The sequence below is a fragment of the Corylus avellana genome, chromosome 7 (genome assembly GCF_965113065.1).
Source record: "Corylus avellana chromosome 7, dhCorAvel1.hap1.2, whole genome shotgun sequence".
Taxonomy (NCBI): Eukaryota; Viridiplantae; Streptophyta; class Magnoliopsida; order Fagales; family Betulaceae; genus Corylus; species Corylus avellana.
Genome location: NC_142496.1, coordinates 12671964 through 12689617, shown reverse-complemented (window position 1 = coordinate 12689617; position 17654 = coordinate 12671964).

Below are 17654 nucleotides of genomic sequence, written 5' to 3'. Positions count from 1 at the left end.
GAAGCCCTAGTTTTGTTAAATTAATATTTTAATATCGGCGCCTTGTGATGATCTTGTTGTACTATTTAACTTGATTAATACCTGCTTGCATGAATTCCTCATATGTGTGTGCCTGATCAACATGTGCATGTGGTATGAACTAGTTAGTTAGATCAATTTGGATGACCGAGTTTTGGGTTTAACTTAAGTAACAAAAGAATTCACACTGCGATTCTTGGGTTAATCAACATGGGGAACAGGAAGTATACACTCATGCCCTAGGCCTCGTGTGTTAGTCGATTTCCATATAACATATGCTTTTCTAAAGAACAACTTAGTTTATACCATGTTAAATCCTTTAGGAAAGAAAAGAGTTAGAGTATACACCCATGCCTGATTCGTTGCTTAAGGAAATCTATAGCTCAAGGAGTATACAGCCATGCCCTTAGGTTGGCAAACATTAGATATGCATAACATGATCAAAGCATTGGCATATTGTTATATTAATTGAATATAATTAGTGGTGGATATCAAAGCTCTACTCTTTTTATTATTGTCAACTCAATCTCTAATTTACTTAAGGAAATTATTTTTAAACAGAAATTCAGCAATCCTCGTGAGAATGATCCTGTACTTGCACCATATATTACTATATTGATCTTGTGCACTTGTAGGTAAAACGTACAATTATTTACCTATTAATTTAGGTAGATTTTTGATCAACAAGTTTTTGGTGCCGTTGTCGGGGATTGCGGCGAATTTTGTTTAAAATTATTTTCCTTTAGCTTTGTTATTTTTATTTTAATTAAGTGTTAGAAAAAAAAAAATTAAAAAGAATTTCTTGTTTCCCCTAACTTTTCTGTTTTGTTTTTTTTTTTTTTCGCTTTTTTTTTTTGGTTTCAGGTTGCATATTGGCATTCTGTGATTGCGATCAATCGTTAGTCAAGCGCGATTGAGCGCACTACGATCTAACGCACCAACCTGCGATCGAGCGCAGTTCCAGGGAGTATCCGAACCGGCAGTACTGAAGCTGCCTAACTGAAGAAGTAATTCAGTTCATACAAGGTCGTCGATCTCAAGGCTCAATTTTTCTTCCACTCGATCCTAAATTGAGTGGACAATTCAACAATGACCTAGAGACAAAGAAGAAGAAGAAATTGAGATGGAAGATTTGCAAGAGAATCCAATTGGGCCAGGACCATTAGAGGCAAATCCACCACGGGTGAGGAGACCAAAGAAGCAGGCAAATGTTCCAGCAAACCTCCACCAACCCTCTTGCATAGCATATCAAGCAGAGGTGGATGGCAGTTATTACATCTCTCCCTAAATCCTTAATGTATTGACTCATTTCAGAGACACAGCTACTGAGGACCCCAACTTGCATCTTAAGGAATTCTTTGACTTATGCAAGTTGCAGCATGTCCAAGGCCTAACTCCAGAGAGACTCAGGTTAGTTCTCTTTCCTTTTTCCTTGAAAGATAATGCTAAACTGTGGTACAATTCTTTGCCTGTAGAGTTCATTCATACTTGGGAAGAATTGACCACCAAGTTACTGAAGAGGTTTTTCCAGCCAGAAGACAAAGCAACTTAAAAGGGAACTTCAAATGTTCCAACAACGAGACGAAGATTCGTTCTTTGAAGCCTGGGACCACTTCAATTCCTTACTTTTAAAGTGTCCACACCATAACATCCCTCAAGATGAGCAGGTACAAATTTTCTATGAAGGATTAGATGATACTAACAAAGGGATGGTTGGTTTAGCATGTGGAGGAACACTTATGGAGAAGAGTAGTGAGGAAGCTGTGGAACTTTTTGAGACATTAAGTGAGCATTCACAGCAATTCTGTTCAAGAGGAAGGAGAGGAATCCAAAGCAAGGGCATGTATGAAGTAAACCTCAGTGGGGGATCAACCAATCAGTTGGCTGCGGTAGAAAAGAAATTGGACATGCTTGTCAAGGCCATGACTGTTCAGAAAATTTCACCTCTGCAACAGGACACACCAATCCAGGTATGTGCTATTTGTTCCCATCTAGATCACACCACTGAGAAGTGTCCTTTATCTACTTTTGCAGAGCAAGAAGAGGTAAATTTTGTGGGACAAAACAATTATCCCCACAAGAACAACCCATACTCCAATACTTACAATCCAGGATGGCGCCACCATCCAAATTTCTCCTGGAGTAATAATCAAGGATAGCAAAAAGGGCCCCAACAAGCAAGCTAACCAAGTCAAGAGCCAAAGATGAACCAACTGGAGAATATGATACACGACCTGGTGACTTCACAACAGCAGTTCATGGTTGATCAAAAACATGTCAATACAAAGACTGAGCAAGCCATACAAAAACTGGAAGTGCAAATCGGTCAGATGGCAAAGGAGCTGAGTGAGAGGAAGCAGGGAGAATTTTTAACTTAAACAGTACCTAACCCTGGAAATCACCAGAAGCTAAAAGCCGCCACAATTCTGAGAGGTCCTACTCCTACAAGAGCACTTGAGCCAGATTCTGAGCTCAAGTGCAGCTCTTCACACTAGGAGCATTACAATCATAGGTAGACGTGTTTGAGCGGGCACGAACCTCAAGCGCATCTACTCAAAACAATGGTACTGAAGCCACTGAAGGCGGTAACAATTTCACTCTTGTCTTCTTCATCTTACTTTTTTTACTTCACATATGTTTCAATTATCTTTTATGTTTCATTTTCATTACTCTACTTTTCTTTTGTTTTCAAAAAAATAAAATTTGACATTCTGTTACTACTATCGATCGCAACAGGTATGCGATCGAGCGTAGTAACCGAAAGATGGCTCGACACATTCTGTCAGTGCGATCGAACACACCATAGGTGCGATCGAACGCACATGAACCACACACGCACATCTCTGGCCGAATGCAATCGAGCGCACTTGGACAGCAAGGCTTGCGGCCTATTTAGGTCACTTTTTCCCCATGGCCCACAACTCTTCTCCTGGCACCGTACTGGTCCTCCTAAACTCCCCACCTCTGGCACTCATTCTCCTCTCATCTTTCTCCTAATTTTCACCAAATCCACTACACCACCACCATATAATACCCTTCTTCGGCCACCATACCATCATCTTTCACCTAAAACCACTTCACACATCCCATTCTCACCAAAAACTTCAATATCTCCGAACACTCCTCCAACCTCCAATTTTTGTCAATTATTCTTGCAATTGTGGGTGCTTATCCACCCACATTGCCTCTATGTTGGGATTTTTGTGTCTTTATAGGGAGTTTGGAGTATCCTTGGCCGTAGTTGTCTTAGTGGTCATCAGAAGTGCACACTACCTGTTTGACAAAAGTTCCCAGTCAAGCTCACAATGCCTAGAGCCCATGCTTCATCATCCAGGGGATCCGAGGCCCCCAAGCCATCTCTCTTCCACCCACCTTTGAGGAGCAGGAGCTACTGTTTGAAACCACCTTCGCCATCAGAGAAGACTTTCAACACAATCAAGCGACTCAATGGGCGGTCGTTGAGTTTAGGCTAAGGGGTCTCAAGAAGCTCTTTAAACCGGTCACCTCTACCGCCTACCAGAAGCTGGTTGTTGAATTTTATAGAAAGCTTTCCCAAGATTGTGACAACTCGGCTGCTCTCTCCTCAAAAGTATGAAGGCAAATTGTTCATGTAACGAGGGCCGACATAGCCACAGCCTTGCAGTGCAATGATGAGCATCCTTCAGAAATTACAAAGCTTGCAGAGCAACCACCCCTAAACTATGTGGCGGAAATCGTTGAAGACATGTGCCAAGGGCTTTATGCGGATGTCCACCACAATGCTAGCAGCCGGTCCAAGCTACCTTGAAGGTTGTGGTTCGTGGATTCCATCTTGCACCGAAATGCCTTCCCCTTGGGACATAAACTCAAAGGCGTGATCAATTCCTCCAAACTCTCTACGCCTTCCACAAGGATGCATGGTACTCCATTCCCGACATCATTTGGAACCAAATCCATAAATTTTGGAATGAAGTGCACATTGGGGGAGCCGAGTCCACACATTCATGGGGATTGCCTTTCCCCTATTTGATCACATACATTCTGCGGAAAAAGGGCATTAAGGGCACCACAGCTAATGGGCCAGTCACCACCACTCTAGTATTTGGCATTCGCCAATGGAACAAGAGCTGCTCCCATATGCCCCGGGAACCTCCAGAAGAAGGGGAAGAGGCAGATGAGGTCGAGCCAATGGCCAAAGATGAACTGGCAGCTGAGCCGGTAGACGAAGATGAGGAGGAGACCTCAATTGACGTTCGAGCCATCCAATACCGATCCCTTTGTGAACAAATGGACAGTCTTCGGAGAGAGCTAGCTGATCAAAGAAGGGAGTCCAGGGAAGATAAGGTCGCCATGGACATACGCTTAGCTGCCTTAGAAGAATTGATGCAGTCCATCCTAAACCGATTATCACCACCACCTGGAGCATCTACTTCTGGACAACACTGAGAAGGGACCATCGTCTGGCTGAAGACATAAAACTTAGCGCTCATGGAAGGCATCCCATAGTCTATCCTTTTATTTTGTTGTGTTTTCTTTAGTGGTTAGTATTTTTGGTGTTATGTCGTTTCTTTTCCATTTTGTTACTGCGATCGATCACACCACACATGCGATTGAGTGCAGGTCTCCATATGTGAGACTACCGCACTCTGTTAGTGCGATCGAACGCACAACATGTGCACTCGAGCGCACTTGGCAGCACCCTATAGTTATTGTTTATTTTGTTTTGCTCAATTTTTATTTCATTTTCGTTTTGTTCCTTTTTACTTGTTTGTGTGTTTTATTATTTTGCAGGGACAAGTGTGCTTCAATTCAAGTTTGGGCGTGTGCTATGAGCCATGTTTCCAAGACTATGTCGACCATCTCCCGGGTACATTCTTTCCTTTACTTAGACACATTGGGGACAATGTGTCATTTAAGTTTGGGGGTATGGGCACACATGTTTACACACAATTTGTCCCAATTTCATGTTATTTGTTTTTTCTGTGTTGTTCGTTTATGTTAAAAAAAAAAAAAAACAAGTTTATGCATGTTCATGTGTATCCTAAAATTTTGGGTTGATCTAAAAAGAATTGTGATTTGAATTCATCAGTGAGCTTAAAATTTTGAATACATGATCTGATGAGTGAATCTGTAGTTTGATTACTTGCTTAGCCCAATTAAAAAATCACATGTTTGATCTGATCACACAAGCACATTAGCACATAATTTGTGAGGAATGACATGGGGTCTAATATGTGTGTTTCTGCATCTTGGATGAAATTGGATGACTTATTAGATGACACCATGGCATATATAGAGATGAAAAAAAAAAAAAAAAAAAAAAAAAAAAGAGAAAAGAAGAAATAAATGATCATTGATAGCTTTTCACAAAGTAACTAGACCTCTTGCCTCAAAGCATTGGGTGTTCACGTCGAAAGGTGAAAATTTTGGATTTGATCAATGTCATGGTTAGTTGGTTTTGTAGCCTTTTTGACTCGAGTTAGTAGGTCCTTAGGGGTGTCTCTACACCTAATGCCCTAAAACCACCTAGTTTGGGAGTCACTGACTTAATACTTGCTACATGGGCCGATTAGAAAGCTTAAGCGAACCAACATTGCACAACCTGACAAAAAAAAAAAGAAAAAGAAATATGCTAGTGTGTCATTTTAATAGGAATTTCAGTGAATTCTGAGATAAGGAGACATTGCATATTGGAAAGATTTGAAAGTCTCATAATTTTGTACTAATTCACTGTACACAAATTTCAAACTTGTGATGATTTAGCATGTCCTTTGTAAGTAACTGGACTTTGAGATTCCAAGTCATTGTGAAGATGGAGTTCATCTTTTTAAACTTGTTAATGAATGAAAATCATAATCTTGAAGTGATACCTTAATTTTTTGGGATAACATGAACTCTTGCATGATGTTTATGGGTAACATTTCTGGAAAACCCTCACGAGACTTCACTCATCCACTAGGGAATTCCTAGTGATTTAAAAGGCTTGTTGCATACGCTAAATGCAATCATACATCCCACGAAAGATGGATTTATCTTTTGTTTTCTGTTTTTTCATTCTTGTTTTTAGTTTTGTATTGCTAAGGGACTAGCAATATATAAGTTTGGGGGTGTGATAAGTGCTAAAATATTCATATTTTCAGCCCTTAACTTGCATGTTTTAATCCTTTGATTTTAATGAATTAGGCCATTTTAATTCCTTTTTGTGTTTTTCACACTTTTACAGGCTCTGGGAAGAAAATAAAGTAAAACTAGGTGATTTGAGCTCAAAAGAGAAAATAGAGACAATTGGAGCTCCCTGATACTACGATCAATCGCAAGGTACCTGCAATCGAGCGCAATATCCGAGAAGACAAAGCACAATCCAGGCCAGGAGCGATCGAGCGCATGCCAGAAGAAGATCAATCGTAGACCAGCGATCTAGCACACACGGGCTGCGATCAAGCGCACCCGTGCGTAGAAGACTTATTAAGTGGCGGCTGGATTGACATTATTTCCAAATTAGGGTTTCCTAACTCCAAATTGTAATAGGTCTTAAAACCCTACGAAATCCCTAGGTTTACTACTTTGTTTAGGACTTCTAGAGCTTATAAATAGACCCTTAAGCCTCTAGAATTAACAGACTTAAGGAGGAGAAGAAGAGGAGCTCTTGAAGTTCAAATCTCGGGTTTATTCTTTTATTTTATTTTATTTTATTTTATGAAGATGTTTAACATCAACTCTATGTGCAGCTAATTTACTTAGTAGGGCTAGATTGAAGCCCTAGTTTTGTTAAATTAATATTTCAATATTGGCACCTTGTGATGATCTTGTTGTGCTATTTAACTTGATTAATACCTGTTTGCATGAATTCCTCATATGTGTATGCCTGATCAACATGTGCATGTGGTATGGACTAGTTAGTTAGATCAATTTGGATGACCGAGTCCTGGGTTTATCTTAAGTAGCAAAAGAATCCACACCGCGATGCTTGGGTTAATCAACATGGGGAACCGGGAGTATACACCTATGCCCTAGGCCTCGTGTGTTTGTCGATTTCCCTAGAACATATGCTTTTCTAAAGAACAACTTAGTATATACCATGCTAAATCCTTTAGGAAAGAAAAGAGTTAGAGTATACACCCATGCCTAACTCGTTGCTTAGTGAAATCTATAGCTTAAGGAGTGTACACCCATGCCCTTAGGTTTGCAAACATTAGATATGCATAACATGATCAAAGCATTGGCATATTGTTATATTAATTGAATATAATTAGTGGTGGATATCAAAGCTCAACTCTTTTTATTATTATCAACTCAATCTCCAATTTACTTAAGGAAATTATTTTTAAACGGAAATTCAGCAATCCTCGTGGGAATGATCCTGTACTTGCACCATATACTACCATATTGACCTTTTCACTTGCAGGTAAAACGTACAATTATTTACCTATTAATTTAGTTAGATTTTTTATCAACAACCCTCATGCATAGCATATCAACTAGAGGTGGATGGCAACTATTATATCTCTCCCCAAATCCTAAATGCATTGACTCACTTCAGAGGCACAGTTACTGAGGATCCCCACTTGCATCTTAAGGAATTCTTTGACTTATGCAAGTTGCAGCATGTTCAAGGCCTAGCTCCAGAGAGACTTAGGTTAGTCCTTGTTCCTTTTTCCTTGAAAGATAATGCTAAACTGTGGTACAATTCCTTGCCTGCAGATTCTATCCACACTTGGGAAGAATTGACCACCAAGTTTTTGAAGAGGTTTTTCCCAGCCAAGAAGACAAAACAACTTAAAAAGGAACTTCAAATGTTCCAATAATGAGACGGAGATTTGTTCTTTGAGGCCTGGGACCATTTCAATTCCTTGCTTCTAAAGGTCCCACACCACAACATCCTTCAAGATGAGCAGGTACAAATTTTCTATGAAGGATTAGATGATACTAAAAAAGGGATGGTTGACTCAGCTTGTGGAGGAACACTTATGGAGAAGACAGTGAGGAAGCTGTGGAACTTTTTGAGACATTAAGTGAGCTTTCACAGCAATTTTGTTCAAGTGGAAGGAGTGGGATCAAAAGCAAGGGCATGTATGAAGTAAACCTCAGTGGGGGATCAACCAATCAGTTGGTTGCTGTAGAAAAGAAGTTGGACATGATTGTCAAGGCCATGACTGCTCAAAAAATTTCACCTCTGCAACAGGACACACCAATCCAGGTATGTGCTATTTGTTCCCATCTAGAGCACACCACTGAGAAGTGTCCTTTATCTCCTTTTGCAGAGCAAGAAGAGGTGAATTTTGTGGGACAAATCAATTATCCCCACAAGAACAACCCATACTCCAATACTTACAATCCAGGATGGTGCAACCATCCAAATTTCTCCTGGAGCAATAATCAAGGACAACAGAAAGGGCGCTAACAAACAAGCCAACCAACTCAAGAGCCAAAGATGAACCAACCAGAGAATATGATACGCAACCTGGTGACTTCACAACAGAAATTCATGGCTAATCCAAAACATGTCAAAACAAATACTGAGCAAGCCAGACAAAAACTAGAAGTACAAATGGGTCAGATGGCAAAGGAGCTGAGTGAGAGGAAGCAGGGAAAATTTCTAGCTCAAACAATACCTAACCCTAAGAGTCACCAGCAGCTGAAGGTAGTCACAATTCTAAGAGGTCCTGCTCCTACAAGGGGCACTTGAGCCAAATTTTTAAGAGCTCAAGTGCAGCTCTTCACACTAGGAGCTTTACAGTCACAAGTAGACACGCTTGAGCAGTCAAGAACCTCAAGCGCATCTACTCACAACAGTGGTACTGAAGCCACTGAAGGCAATAACATTTTCGCTCTTGTCTCCTTCATCTTACTTTCTTTAATTCACATATGTCTCAATTATCCTTTATGTTTCGGTATTGACCTTTGCTTTACTTTTCTTCTGTTTTGTGTTAAAATAAATAAATAAATAAAATTTTGACATTCTATTACTACGATCAATTGTAGGGTACCTGCGATCGAGAGCAGTAACCGAAAGGTGGCTCGACACTTTCTGTCAGTGTGATCGAACGCACCTTAGGTGCGATCGAGCACACCTAACCTATACACACACATTTTTGGCTGAATGCGATCGAGCACACCAAGTGTGCGATCGAGCGCAGTCGGACAGCAGGGCCTACGACCTATTTTAGGTCACTTTTTCCCATAGCCCACAACTATTCTCCCCACGCCATATAGGTTCTCCCAAACTCCCCACCTCCAGCACTCGTCCTCCTCCCATTTTTCTCCTAGTTTTCACCAAATCCATTACACCACAACCATATAAGTCACTTCTCCGGCCACCATACCACCATTTTTCCACCACTACCCCTTCATACATCCCATTAACACCCCATCTCCGACCCTTCACCCAACCTCCAGATTTCTTCCATTTTCTTGCAACAGTGGGTGCTCATCCACCCGCATTGCCTCTGTGTTGGGATTTTCGTGTGTTTACAGGGAGTTTTGGGCGTCTTTGGCCGTAGTTTGTCTTTGTGGTCATCAGAAGTGCACACCACTTGTTCGACAAAAGTCCCTAGTCAAGCTCACAATGCCTAGAACCCGTGCTTCATCATCCTGGGGGTCCGAGGCCCAAGCCATTTCTCCCCCACTCACTTTTGAGGAGTGGGAGCTGCTGTTTGAGACCACCTTCGCCATAAGAGAAGACTTTCAACACCATGAGGTGACTCAATGGGTGGTCGCCGAGTTTAAGCAAAGGGGACTCAAGAAGCTCTTCAAACCGGTCACATCCACCGCCTACCGGAAGTTGGTCATTGAATTTTATGCCAAGCTTTCCCATGACTGTGACAACAAGGCTGCTCTCTCCTCAAAAGTGCAAGGCCAAATTATTCATGTGACTAAGGCTGACATAGCCGTAGCCTTGCAGTGCAATGATGAGTATCGTCCAGAAATTGTAAATCTTGCCGAGCAACCGCCCCGATACTATGTGGTGGAAATCGTTGAAGATATGTGCCAAGGGCACTATGCGGATGCCCACCACAATGCCGGCAGCCGGTCCAAGCTACCTCGAAGGTTGTCGTTTGTGGATTCCATTTTGCACCGAAATGCCTTCCCCTTGGGACACAAAAATCAAAGGCGCGATCAATTTCTCCAAACTCTTTACGCCTTCCACAAGGATGCTTGGTACTCCATTCCCGACATCATTTGGAACCAAATCCATAAATTTTGGAATGGAGTGCACATTGGGGGAGCAGAGTCCACACATTCATGGGGATTACCTTTCCCCTACTTGATCACATACATTCTGCGGAAAAAGAGCATTAAGGGCACCACATCTGATGAGCTAGTCACCACCACTCCAATATATGGCATTCGCCAATGGAACAAGAGTTGCTCCCATATGCCCGGGGCACCTCCAAAAGCTGGGGAAGAAGCAGATGAGGTTGAGCCAATGGCCGAAGATGAACTGGCAGCTAAGCCGGTAGTAGAAGATGAGAAAGAGGCTTCAATTGACGTTCGAGCCATCCAATACCGATCCCTTTGTGAACAAATGGCAGGCCTTCGGAGAGAGCTAGCTGATCAAAGAAGGGAGGCTCAGGAAGATAAGGTACTCATGGATCAACGCTTAGCTGCCCTGGAAGAATTGATGCGGTCCATCCTAAGCCGGTTACCACCACTTGCAGCATCTACTTCTGGACAACACTAAGGGACCACTGTCTGGTTGAAGACGTAAAACTTAGCGCTCATGGAAAGCACCCCATAACATATCCTTTTGTTTTGTTTGACTTATCTTTTGTTTTATATTTCTTTGCATGTATTTTGGTGTTTTTAGTAATTTGTCATGTTTTCCATTCTATTACTGCGATCGATCGTACCCATCGTGCAATCGAGCGCAGGTCTCCATTTGTGGGTTAACGCACTCTGTTAGTGCGATCGAATGCACCATGTGTGCGATCGAGCGCACTTGGGCAGTGTCCCATAGTTATCTTTTTATTTTGCTTTGTTCAATTTTTATTTAGTTTTAGTTCCTTTTTACTTGTTTGTGTATTTTGTATTTTGCAGGGACAAGTGTGCTTCACTTCAAGTTTGGGGGTATGCTATGAGCCATGCTTTCCAAGATCATATTGACCAGCTCTCGGGTACACTCTTTCCTTTACTTGGACACATTGGGGACAATGTGTCAATTAAGTTTGGGGGTATGTTCATGTTTATCCTAAAATTTTAGGTTGATCTAAAACAATTGTGATTTGAATTCATCAGTGAGCTGAAAATTTTGAACACATGATCTGATGAGTGAATCTGTTAGTTTGGTTACTTGTTTAGGACTGTTGAAAAATCACATGTTTGATCTGAGCACTCAAGCACATTAGCACATAATTTGTGAGGAATGACATGAGGTCTAATATGTGTGTTTCTGCATCTTGGATGAAATTGGATGACTTATTAAATGTCACTATGGCATATATAGTGATGAAAAAAAAAAAGAAAAAAAAAGAAGAATAAATAAATGATCATTGATGGCTTTTCACTGAGTAACTGGACCTCTTGCCTCAAAGCATTGAGTGTTTACATCAAAAGGTGAAAAATTTGGATTTGATCAATGTCATGGTTAGTTGGTTTTGTAGCCTTTTTGACTCGAGTTAATAGGTCCTTAGGGGTGTCTTTACACCTAATGCCCTAAAACTATTTGGTTTGAGAGTCATTGACTTAACACTTGCTACAAGGGTCAAATAGAATGCTTAAGGGAACCAACATTGCACAACCTGACCAAAAAAAAAAAAAAAGGAGATAAAAAGAAAGAAAAAGAAATATGTCAGTGTGTCATTCTAATAGGAATTTCAGTGAATTCTGAGATAAGGAGACATTGCATATTGGAAAGATTTGGAAGTCTCATAATTTTGAACTAGTTCACTGTACACAAATTTCAAACTTGTGATGATTTAGCATGTCCTTTGTAAGTAATTGCACTTTGAGATTCCAATTCATTGTGAAGATGGAGTTCATCTTTTTAAGTTTGCTTATGAATGAAAACCATGATCTTGAAGTGATGCTTTAATTTTTGGAATAACACGAACTCTTGCATGATGTTTGTGGGTAACATTTTTGGAAAACCCTCAAGAGACTTCACTCGTCCACTACGGAATTCCTAGGGGTTTAAAAGGCTTGTTGCATACGCTAAATGCAATCGTACATCCCACGAAAAATGGATTTATCTTTCTGTTTTTCCATTCTTGTTTTTAGTTTTGTATTGCTAAGGGACTAGCAATATGTAAGTTTGGGGGTGTGATAAGTGCTAAAATATTCATATTTTTAGCCCTTAACTTGCATGTTTTAATCCTTTGGTTTTGGTTAATTAGGCCATTTTAATTCCTTTTTGTGTTTTTTATACTTTTACAGGCTTTTGGAAGAAAATGAAGTAAAACTAGGTGATCTGGGCTCAAAAAGAGAAGATGGAGAAAATTGGAGCTCCATGACACTGCGATCAATCGTAGGGTACTTGCGATCGAGCACAGTACCCAAAAGGACACAGCACAAAGTAGGCCAGGAGCGATCGAGTGCATACCAAAAGAAGGATCGATCGCAGACCTGCGATCGAGTGCACACGGGCTGCGATCGATCGCACCTGTGCGCAGGAGACACATCTAGTAGCGGCCAAAGTGTCACTCTTTCCATATTAGGGTTTTCCAACTCCCAATTGTAATAGGTGTCAAAACCCTATGAAATCCCTAGGTTTACTACTTTGTCTAGGACTTCTAAAACCTATAAATTGACCCTTAAGCCTCTAGAATTGGGAGGCTTGAGGAGGAGAAGAAGAGGAGCTCTTGAAGTTCAAGTCTCGGGTTTATTCTTTTTTTTTTTTCTTTTTTATTTTTATTTTTTATTTTATGAAGATGTTTAGCATCAACTCTATGTGTAGCTAATTTACTTAGTAGGACTAGATTGAAGCCCTAGTTATTTTTAATTAATATTTCAATATTGGCGCCTTTGTGATGATCTTGTTGTGCTATTTAACTTGATTAATACTTGCTTGCATGAATTCCTCATATGTGTGTGCCTAATCAACATGTGCATGTGGTATGGACTAGTTAGTTAGATCAATTTGGATGACCGAGTTCTGGGTTTAACTTAAGTAACAAAAGAATCCACACCGCGATTCTTGGGTTAATCAACATGGGGAACCGGGAGTATACACCCATGCCCTAGGCCCCGTGTGTTTGTCGATTTCCATAGAACATATGCTTTTCTAAAGAACAACTTAGTATATACCATGCTAAATCCTTTAGGGAAGAAAAGAGTTAGAGTATACACCCATGCCTAACTCGTTGCTTAGGGAAATCTATAGCTTAAGGAGTATACACCCATGCCCTTAGGTTGACAAACATTACATATGCATAACATGGTCAAAGCATTGGCATATTGTTATATTAGTTGAATATAATTAGTGGTGGATATCAAAGCCCTACCATTTTATCATTATCAACTTAATCTCTATTTTACTTAAGGAATTTATTTTTAAATGGAAATTCAGGAATCCTCGTAGGAATGATCCTGTACTTGCACCCTATACTACTATGTTGACCTAGTGCACTTGCAAGTGAAACGCACAATTAATTACCTATTAATTTAGATAGATAATTGCATAACACCTCCAATGGATCTTTATGTTGGTCCTACAAGATTGTCTTACTAACATATTGGATCATACAAACATCAAAACATTCTAAATCTTCTTGACGTAATTTCAATGCATCGAATATTTTGAACTCTATTGTCTCACCATTTACCTGCATGCTCACAATACCCTTTTTAACACCTATTATAATATCAACAATTCTCAAAAAGGGCCTTCCTAAGATAATAGGTAAAGTTGATGGCATAGGGGATTCTTCTACATCCAATACAATGAAATCAGTAGGTAGAATAAATGTACCTACCTTTACCAAAACATCCTCAAGTCTACCTCTAGTCTTTTTATGCTTTAGTTTGCCAATTGCAAGGTGATAGAGGTTGGTTGAAGCTCCCCCAATCCCAACTTTTCATAAACAGTGTAAGGCATCAAATTCACCCTTGCTCCTAGATCTAGTAGCTTCTTTTCAAAAGAATGGTTTCCTATCCTGCAAGGAATGGTAAAACTACCTGGATCTGTTAGCTTTGGTGGTAACTTTCTTAACAATACTGCACTTACCTCTTCTGTTAAGGCCATTGTCTCATACTCCTGAAACTTCCTTTTGTTAGTGCAGTAATCCTTAAAAAATTTAGCATATGAAGGGATCTATTTAATTGCATCTAATAAAGGAATGTTGATTTCTACTTTCTTCAAGGTCTCAAAGATATCCATGAGTTGCTTCTCTTTCTTTGGTTTGACTAACCTTTGAGGAAAGGGGGGGGGGGGGGGGTGCATTTACCTTCTCCATTTTGTTTACCTTAGAAGTTGATGGTCCTTCTGGAGTTGCTTGAGTTGGCTCTTCAATTCCAATGACCTTGTCATTTCTGAGAACTGTGACTGCTTTCAACTGTTGTTGACCCCCTGGATTGGGTATTGTTTGAGCTAGAAATTCTTCCTGCTTTCTTTCACTTAACTCCTTTGCCATCTGGCCCATTTGCACTTCCAATCTTTGAATGACTTGATTAGTCTTTGTATTGAATTGTTTTTGACTAGCCGTGGATTGCTGTTGTGAGGTCATGAACTGCTATTGAGAAGCACCAGGGTGTGTATCATATTCTCCAGTTGGTTTAATTTAGACTCTTGAGTTGGCTGGCTTGCTTGTTGGGGATCCTTTTGTTGTCCTTGTTTGTTACTCCATGAGAAATCAGGGTCGTTTTGCCACCCTGGCTTGTAGGTGTTGGAGTATGATTGTTCTTGTAGGGGTAATTATTTTGTGCCACATAGTGCGCTTGCTCCTGATCTGCAGATGAATATAAAGGGCAAGTTTCAGTAGTATGACCTACTTGAGAACATACGGCACATACCTGGAATTGGGTGGCTGGCTGATTGGGAGAGATGTTCTGAGTATTCATGGCGTTTACAAGTATAAGGAATGCCTTCTGCATGGCAGCCATCTGATTTTGCACTTCGCTATTTTCTTCATTCCTACCTTTGCTCCTTACACCTTGCCTCCTTTTGGATGGAAATTGTTGGGTGTGTTCATTTAACATCTCAAAGATCCTTATGGCTTCCTCACTGCTATTTTCCATCATCATACCTCCACAAGCTGTATCCATAATACCCTTGTTAGTAACATCTAAACCTTCATAGAAAATTTGTACCTGATCATCTTGAGGGATGTTGTGAAGTGGCACTTAAGAAGCAATGAATTGAAGTGATCCCATGCCTCGAAGAACAGATCTCCATCTAGTTGTTGGAACATTTGAAGTTCCCTTTTAAGTTGTCTTGTCTTCTGAGCTGGGAAAAACTTCTTTAGAAACTTGGTGGCTAATTCCTCCCAAGTATGGATAGAATCTGTAGGCAAATAATTATACCATAGTTTAGCATTATCTTTCAAAGAGAAAGGAAAGAAGACTAACCTGAGTCTCTCTGGGGTGAGGCCTTGGACATGCTACAACTTGCATAAATCAAGGAATTTTTTAAGATGCAAGTTGGGATCATCAGTAGCTGTGCCTCTGAAGTGAGTCAATGCATTAAGGATTTGAGGAGAAATATAATAGCTGCCTTCCACCTCCGGTTGATATGCTATGCATGAGGGTTGCTGGAGGTTTGCTGGAACGAATGCCTACTTCATCGGTCTCCTCACTAGTGGTGGATTTGCCTCTAATGGTCTTGGCCCAATTGGATTCTCTTGCAAATCTTCCAGCTCAATTTCTTCCTCTTCTTCTTTGTCTCTAGGTCGTTTTTGAATTGTCTGCTCAATTTTAGAATCGAGTGGAATGACGGTTGAGTCTTGAGATCGACGACCTTGCATCAATTGAATTGTAGCTTCAGTGCTGCTGGTCCGGATGCTCCCTGGAACTGCACTCGATTGCAAGTTAGTGCGTTCAATCGCACTATGCTCGATCACACTTGACTGACATTCAATCGCAATCACAGAATGCTAGTTCACAACCTGAAACAGAAAACAGAAAAATTTAAAAATCAATAGAAATTTTTTTTGACAAACACAAAAGTGAGAATTGAAAATTAAAATAACACAACTAAAGGAAAATAAATTTAAAACAAAATTCGCCGTAGTCCTCGACAACAGCGCCAAAAACTTGTTGTCTCAATTACCCACCTAATTTAATAGGCAAATAACTGTATGTTTTACCCGAAAGTGCATGAGGTCAACATAGTAGTATAGTGTGCAAATACGAGGTCATTCCCACAAGGATTGCTGAATCTTGTCTAAAATAAATTCCCGAAGTGAAATAAAACAAAAGATTGGATTTAAATTGATAATGATAAAAAGGTAGGGCTTTGATATCCACCACTAATTATATTTAGCTAATATATCAATATGCCAATGTTTTGATCAAGTTATGTCTATCTAATGTTTGTCAACCTAAGGGCATGGGTGTATACTCCTTAAGCTATAGATTTCCCTAAGCAACGAGTTAGGCATGGGTGTATACTCTAGCTCTTTTCTTCCCTAAAGGGTTTAGCATGGTATATACTAGGTTGTTCTTTAGAAAAACATATGTTCTATAGAAATCAATAAACACATGAGGCCTAGTGCATGGGTGTATACTCCCGATTCCTCATGTTGATTAACCCAAGAACCCGGTGTGGATTACTTTTGTTACTTATGTTAAACCCAGGACTCGGTCATCCAAATTGATTTAACTGACTAGTCCATACTACATGCACATGTTAATCAGGCACACACATATGAGGAATTCATGAAACTAGATATTAATCAAGTTAGATATCATAACAAGATCATCACAAGGGATCCAATATTGAATATTAACAAAACATAACTAGGGCTTCAATCTAGCCCTACTGATTAAATTAGCTACACATAGAGTTGATGTTAAACATCTTAATAAAATAAAAGAAAAGAAAAAGGAAAAGAATAAACTCGAAACTTGAACTTGAAGAGCTCCAATTCTTCTCCTTACAAAGCTCTCTTTACTCTAGAGGCTTAAGGGTCTATTTATAGGCTTTAGAAGTCCTTGACAAACTAGTAAACCTAGGAATTTCGTAGGGTTTCAAAACCTTTTATAGGTGGTAGTTGGAAAACCCTAATATGGAAATATTAGCATCATGGCCGCAGCACGATGTGTCTCCTGCGCACAGGTGTGATCGATCGCAACCCGTGTGAGCTTGATCGCAGGTCTGTGATCGAGCCTCTTCTGTTGTGTGCTCGATTGCTCATGGCCTGATTTGTGCTTTGTCTTCTCTGGTACTGCGCTCGGTTGCAGGGAACCTGTGATCAATTGCAGTGTCAGGGGCTCCCATTTTTCCTATCTTCTCTCTTTGAGCCCAAATCTTCCAAATTTACTTCATTTTCTTCCAAAAGCCTACAAAAGTATGGAAAACACAAAAATGAATTAAAATGACCTAATTAACTAAAACCAAAAGATTAAAACATGCAAATTAAGGGCTGAAAATATAAATATTTTAGCACTTAACAAAGCATGCATGTAAAATATGAACAAGATTAATTGCATTGTATGACATGGTACACTAGTGCATGTGGGATAACGGTCATAGGCTTACTATACATGTTAACTTGATGGTCAAA